Genomic DNA, 8,377 nt, shown 5'->3' on the forward strand with positions numbered 1-8,377 from the left:
GTACTGGCTTCAGCACCTTCTTTACTGTCTTCAAACACTGTTCTCTGAATTCGTTACATTCATTTGTGAATTGAATTTATCTTCTACTATAACAAAACTCTAAAAGAGATGGGATTTTTGTCCATGATATTTACAAGCATCATATACCCACCATATCTAAAAGGGTGACTAGTATATGGAAAGTCAACAAATATTTGCCAAGTGAATGAATGAATGAATGAATGAATGAATGAGTAGTCTAGCCACCATCTGCCATAGTACATGTGATAGCTAGCCTCTGCTTGTCAGAATATGTAATCAGGCAAACTAAAACAGCCCATTTCCCAGTATGCCACAAAACAGAATTTCTAGGATACCAGCATTATAGCTTTCATGGTGGAAGCATTTAAACACTTCACATACCTGGCCCTTGTGGGAAGGAAGAGAAATACACAAAACTGGTGTCCATTATGTCATCAAGGAGGGAGCTGTCAAGTTAAAATCCATTTTCCCTTTCCTGTTGCTTGTGGAGCTGGGTCTGTTTATTCCCCTCACTATCTTGGCACAGTTTCCTTCCCCGTTCCCTCCATCCACTGAGTTAATGAGTTTGCAAAGAAAATGGACTCTCTCTGCCTTTGCTATTACTTCAAGGTGACAATGAAGCTTTGTCCCTCTGTAGGAACTGGCTTCCCATTGGGCTTTTGACTGTACTATTTCCTTGAATGCCAAACCCAGGAAAGGTACTCACTTCAAAAAGTTTTCTTATACAATATCAGAAGCTCTTTTGTTCTAATAAATGGTGGTTTTCTGCAAATTAACATATCTAGATATAGTCACAGCTAGCACGGTTGATATCTTCATATATTATGTGAAAGGACATATGTAAAGTACTCAAATGTCTCTCAGTTCCCTGACTTAGGAATGTTAGATTTTAGGGTGTGCTTCAGCTTTTGTTCAATTAAAGAACTTTAGAATTCTATCACCCTCAAATCTGAGGATACTCACCCCTCATACTCAAAAGCAGGCAATTGCTTTTGCTTCCTAGTCACTTTTTGCCCTTCATAAGAACTCACCCTTGAGAGCTGACAAATAAAGATAAATTACCAGTCTAGAGCATTTCAACTAACTAAGCCACTGTAGTCACTCCAGTGAAACCCAAAGCCCACATTTTGCTTTGTTAGCTAAAATTTCTCCTCTCATTGTCTTCAACAATGTGACCTAGAATTGTATAATTCCAAGAAAATGTTGGAAGAGCCAGGTTCTTTATCACAATGGCTTTACTTTCAGACTTAATGATATTCCTTGACTGGAAAAGGAATTGTTTCATACTAAAAAGGTCTGTGGTAGAATCCCTGGGTTTCTAAATAAATAAATAACTTTTGCCATATATACATGTATATATATATAAACATATATATTAGATTCTATATTGTGTTATAGGGCATAAAATTAACTGCTAATATAAGAATTTATATTTACCTGACAGAGAAACATATTTAGTAAATTTACTGCTTCACTGTATGCTAGAAGTCTTGGATTAAGTTTTATTTGTAATACTTCAATTCATCTTCACAGTGATTGACAGACACATACTTTATTAGTACAATGATGAACATACAACAAATAAGCATTCTAGCAGGAGTATTGGCTTATATCTGTAATCATAGAAATTCACAGAAAGTGGACACATGAAGATTTAGAATTCAATGTCAGCCACATCAACATAAAAAGATCAAAGTCTCTGGGATATATGAAACCTTATGCAAAAAAAGTGGTTTAAATAAATAAAGAATTCTAGAATCAAACTGCCTGGGTTTGGTACCCCAGTCCTGCCAGTTAGGAGTGATGAGACACTGGGCAAGCTATTTAACCTCTTTATATCTCAGCTGCTTAGAATAATTAGTATGACAGAAATCAGTCAGTTTCCCAAACTCTGAACATTTTAGAATCAAGTGGCAGATTTTGGCAATGCACTTTATATCATTTTATTCTTATATATTTTATCACTATTTGCATATTATACCACTTAACATTGCCTTTTACAATGCCATTCTTGCACTTGCTGGTAAGAGAGTCAAATCTCAAATGTTAAGGTCACAATCCTCCACAAGCCTCCCTCTCAGCCAGACACCACACACAAACTCCATAGCTCTCTGGCCTCTTGTACTTCTGACCACCTAACTAATATTGTATTATGTATAAGGGAAAGTATGTTTATATTTCAATAAGATAGGTTGCCTAGATCTGATCACATGTTGATAGAAAAAGGACCATAGTTGGGACCACAATTTTATCATAAAAAGATATGCATTAGTCACAGCCAAATAATAAAATCACATAGGGTGAGATCTAGTACAACCTGCAAACACTAAATTTCCATGCCCTTGGGATGCACGTTCTTCCTACATGAGACTCTATATCATTAGCAGAAAGCTCCTGTGAGCTAAATATCCAGACTGTTTGCTGTGTTTCACTATGTAGTTATGATTGACTGAACCACTGATCATGGGATTACAGCCAGTCTTCAACCTCTTGAGAAGTAGGTGAAAATCATGTGACCCAAAATCATAATTCTCAAATTATTTGGAGAATCTTCCCAGAGTGGTTGGGCCTCATCCTAAAATTACCAAGAGGTCACTATGAGTCACCTTTTTTTTTTTTTGGCATAAGCCCTGAGAAAGTCCACAATGAATAAAAGGAAATTTATTATCTCTTGGCAATTCCAAGGAGTAAGAAGTCACCTTTCAGTGACCAGAAAGGAAGGGCTATGATCCCAAGACTTAAGAGGTTGAAGCAGTAGGATAAAAACTTCAAGGTCAGCCTGAGCCACATAGTGAGCTACAACCCAGACTAGAAAACATAACAAGATAGTCTCAGAACAAAACATAATTCTTCAGTGTATGATTTCAGTTTCCTTTTCATTTTAAATAAATTTGCTGTCATTGTAAGAAACGATATAATGTAATCACATCCTATCAGTGGGAGTCACAGCTTGTCTAAAACACCATAAAAGAGATGAGTGACTAAAAATTTTAAGTGTTATCTGCATATCATCCAACATCATCTACCATCACCACTGACATATTTTTACATGAAGTTTGTTATACCATTTTCCCCAGCAAATCATTTCCTTTTCTGTGGTCACTATTGACATCCAACTTGGTGAACCAATGAGCTTTATCAGGGTTATTTACAGGAGCAGCATTGAATGTGAATAGAAGCAGAATGTATATACTTCAAAATCTGTCACAATAATACTGTTCTATCTTGTTATTTCAATTGAAGAGACAGCAATTCTAGCATAAGGAAAAGACAAATCTTTTTTGCAGTGTGTCTTATACCATTTCATTATTATGCATTATAACACTATTCATTTAACGTTGCCTTTTACAAAGCCATACTTCTATCTGCTATTTAGAGACAATCAAATCTCAAAGGTTAAGGTCATAATCCTCCATAAGACTCCCTGGCAGCCAGACACCAAACACAAACTCCATAGGTCTGGCCTTTTGTACTTCTGACCAACTAACTAATATTTTATTATGTATAAGGGATGAGGCATATTCATATCTCAGTAAGGGGGTGGCCTAGGTCTAATCCCATGTACATAGATAGATGACTATATTTAGGACCACAGTTTCATCATAAAAAGATACCAGTTAGGACTCCATCCTAGTCTTTGACCTTCATATCATGGGTCCTTCCTTCACTCCCAAAAGTTATGTCATCCATTGTTATGTGACACCATTCCTGGGGAGAAATGAGCAAATATCCACTTATCCCAGATATGGAATCAACCACAGATCAAAGTCAGGACACTAATGAAGTTCAACTTGATGAAGCAATGAGTTTTATCAGGGTTATTTACGGGATCAGAAATGACTCAAAGACAGGCTGGGCGGTGGTGGCACACACCTTTAATCCCAGCACTCGGGAGGCAAAGCCCGGCAGATCTCTGTGAGTTTGAGGGCACCATGGGCTACAGAATGAGTTCAAGGAAAGGTGCAAAGCTACACAGAGAAACCCTGTCTTGAAACCCCCCCCCAAAAAAAGAAAAAGAAATGACTCAAAGAAATTGACATTACCAAAGTTCCCCAAAGCATGGGTGACAGATGACAAAAGCTGGAAATATGGAACACACTGTATAGTCTGCAGGCAGCTCAGCATGTTAGAGAGTGTCCTTTCCTGGTAGGTCAGTCGGACTAAGTAAGCCTCTTGCAGGCAACTTGGGTGGCCTCTGCTTCTTCTAGGTTGCTTGGCTCTTCTAGGCAGCTCAAGTTGTCTGAGAATGTCTTTTAACAGTCCTTACTACTTGTATATGCTTGAGAGTGGGTAGTGAATCTGATCAGTTTCAGGAACTTCCTGAAGCTATTAAGATGTTTGTTTCCTGAGCTTAATAGTTTCTCTGCAGGGTGGAATGTTTTACTTTACCTTAGAGCAGTGGTGCACAACCTTCCTAATATTGTGACCCTTTAATACAGTTCCCCATGTTGTGGAGACCCTCAACTATAAAATTATTTCATTTCTACTTCCTAAATGTAATTTTGCTACTGTTATGAGTCATAATGTAAATATTTAATATGCAGGATATCTGATATGTTATCCCAAAGGGGTCACAACCCACAGGTTGAGAACCACAACCTTAGAATATACTGTTTTTCACCTCCTTCTCAGCATCCTGTCTTAAAATACCCTGTTGTTTTACCTTCTGGTTAAATTCTGTGTCTTAAAGAGCTTCCCTCCAAAACAGAAGGCATTAATTTTGGAGAAAAGTGCTACACACTATCTGTATTGGCTTAAGAAGTAAATGTAAGGGAGGGCCAGACATACTTCTTTTTGCGTTACATGCATTCAGTATTTTAAGGACAGTATATTGTGTAAAGTGCTGAGAATTGTCAATTGGGTTGGTCAGTTTTATGAACCTTATAGCCAGTATTCTGTGTCAGGTAAGCTCTGATTACTATTTCTTCCCTGATATTGAATGGATAATTTGTGCAATATCCTTATCCCAGCCTGCAGGCTTATGGGAACCAATCTTTTCTCCTTCCTTTTCATGTATTGCCCCATCAACTTCCAAAAATAATAAGCACAATGTGGGTCAATGTAAAAATGCAACTGAGGAAGATCTAGCTTAAGGGACTTGTATCTTAAAGAAAAAAAAAAAGTAGAATAGCAACTAAGAAACTTTCTCCAAGCCTTCTGAATAACTCCATTTTGCAGTTCTTCTCTTCTTCCTTCCTTTCTTTTTTCTTTTCTTTTTTCTTTTTTTTGCTACTTGTCTTATGGAAATTACAAAGTAAAGGCATCTATTTGTAAATTTAACATTGATTTTTCTTTTTGTATATATGCCCAGGCATAATTGTAGTGAAGTCTTTAAAAATTTAAAAATAAATTAAACAGATAAATGGGGCTCCTAAAAATGTGCATGTGAACAGTTCTTTCCTTGACAAAGCTTTCTGCTATGAAAAATCAATGCATTCTGGGATTACACTCTTGTAGAGTAAGAGTTATCACCCAACAGCTACTAATTCAGATATTGGCATTCTATAGTTGGGTTGCAAATGGACTCTCACGTGTTTTACCTCTTCTCTTTACATTTTTTTTTTCACTCAGCATGCAAGTCCTGCAGTGCACTTTTGCAAAAATATCTCCATGTCATTATCATCTACTCTCCACTGGCCATTACAGCAGTCCAGGCCTTCTCTGCTCTGTTCTAGGTTAGCTGAAGCACATATCAAGCTGCCCTGAGAGAGTGTGCATGTCTGGACAGTGGATAGATCTCTGCACAGCAATGCTCCTTATCTATTCCTTCAGTTACTGGGTCCTTTCCCTTCCTGGACAGACAGTATATTTGGTAGAGGCTCTTGGGTTCTACAACTGAATGCCAAATGACTCTCCTACATTTGTTAGCTCTATCACTTTAGGCAAATATATTTGCATTTTGAATTCACTTAGGAGAATCTACTTATTAGTTGTTATGAGAATCAAATAGAACGATCTGTGTAAAGAAATTTGTATAATGCATGGCATATTGTCACAAAAATAAATAAATAAATAAATAAATAAATAAATAAATAAATAAATAAGCGATAGCTATTTTATCTGTGGGTCTTAATCTAAAGCCCTCCACTATATTGTATTACCTTCCCTAAACTAAGCCATCCCTTATGCCTCTCAAGTTTTTATTACGTGTTTCTTAAATGATGTTAGCAATGAATGATTCATTCCAGTCGCCCAAAGCCAAAGTTGTAAGCAATCTATCCTCAAGGAAATATGTTTCTGTGAACAAGGCCAGGCAAGGCACTGTAATTCACCATTTTGTTAATTTCTATTATGCCTCAGGCTGGGAAAATCTAATTACCAAGGTAAGGGAATCACCACTCATCACCCCAGATGGAAATGCCTGCCAACCACATTGTAGAAACACAAACATTTTGGGTCAACTGCCGTTCTTATCAAAAGGTGAAAAGCAATGTCCTCTGAGGTAAGAAATTCTGCTCTGGATAATAAGAGGGAAGCTCTGTTTTTATACATGTTGAGCCTCTTTCCCCAACTGGACTGTAGTAAGTTGCTGGAGGTTAGAATGCAGCTCTCAAACATGTTTTATTGTTTTCAGGAATAAAATTCACTTTTCAGATGATAAAAATAAGGAAGTTTTTCATTTGTCAGTTTTGTCTAGCATACACAGACAGCAGAAGAACTTGTTAGTCCTTAGACTGTCTCTGTCATTCTTGTTAGAGAAAATAGAGAGGAAGAGTCCTGTCACTACATGTAATAGGAACAAGCTGAATCCAGCTATATATCTGGTGCATGGTTAAATCAATAAATGACTAAAGACTTATGTAGACATTTATCAAAAAAAATGGCACATATATGGGCAACTGGTTTCTGGGTTAGCACCTTCTACTTACCAGGATGGCACCAATCAAAAGGTCAGTGAGCTATTACCTCACACCTGTTAGGATGAGTATTATCAAAAACATGAGATAAATGTTGACAAAGATGTGGGAGGAAAGAAATCTGTTATGCATCAACAGTGGGAATGTAAATAGATACAGCCATTGTAGATATCAATACAGAGATTCCTCAAAAACTTGAAAGTGTATCCCTATGGTGTAGCAACCCTACTTCTGAGTACATACCCAAAGGAAGTAAATATCCACAGATGAATAAATAAAGTAAATTTATATATACATACATATATATGTATACAATAAACATATATACATATACATATATATATATATATACAAGCCTAATACATACATGCACACATACATACTTATATACATATATTCACAAGCAGTGGGGGGTATTATTCAGGCAATGAAAGAAGGAAGTACTTTTATTGTGACAATGAAGGTGAACCTGGTTGGCATTATAATTAAGTAGAATAAATGAAAAATACAAGTACACCTTGATCTTATTTCCTGTAGATTCTAAAATAGGTGAACTCATAGAAACAGAAGTAGACTACAGAAAATGGGACATGTTGGTCAGGGGACCAGAGTTTTACAGGATGAGTAGTTTTTGTGTGACTACACCATGACTACCATGGTGAAAAAAGTAGGCTGCTAATTCAGAGAAGATACTGGACTAGAAATACTGGGTGAAAAGAAACCAAAGGACAGTTAACATGCCGCATCGTTTGCTTGAAGTGTGCAAAGAGTTCTCAGGAACCCTTACCATATCAAAAAGAATGCTACCTATGAGGAACTTTGAGTTTCATGATTATTTCATAGCGTACACAAGTATCACAAAATCAGATGAAATCTATACAATTAGTATTTTTCCGTATAAACTAAAACAGTGAAAATTTTAAAACACTAGCTTAAGCAAAATAGATGGGGCTATTCCATCATAAATTTAAAACTTATGTTTATGCCAAGTCTGAGAATTCTAAATCCTAGAGCTCTAATGATGTCCTTGAAGACACTATTTCCAACTGTTATTGCTAATCTTCTTTACACTGGCATCATCCCAGGCTCTTCCTTTATGGTCTTCTCTATGAGATCCATCAACCCCAGTCTCATAACAACTAGGTAAATACAAGCTTCATTTTCCCAAAACTGATGAGTCCTGATTTGATTGGTGGCTTGAGTCTGATGCCTTCCATAACACTATTCACTATCTTTGGGTAAGAGCAGATCCTCAAATTAGTCTCCCAAGAACGGAATTCCAACGGGAAAGGGTAATTCTTAAAGGAACAACTAGAGCTGTTCAAGATAAAGGTCAAAAGGGTCAAGGCTACTAAGATGGTCAGTAGACACCTAAAGCTTTGAACATTGCATGTATAGCCTTTGAGCCCCTAACCAAAGAGCTTAAAGATGAGGAGCTTTAATACCAACAAAAAGACATAGAGCACATTTCCCTCTGCAAATTAGAGTACTTTAGTTCA

The sequence above is a fragment of the Peromyscus leucopus genome, chromosome 3 (genome assembly GCF_004664715.2).
Source record: "Peromyscus leucopus breed LL Stock chromosome 3, UCI_PerLeu_2.1, whole genome shotgun sequence".
Taxonomy (NCBI): domain Eukaryota; kingdom Metazoa; phylum Chordata; class Mammalia; order Rodentia; family Cricetidae; genus Peromyscus; species Peromyscus leucopus.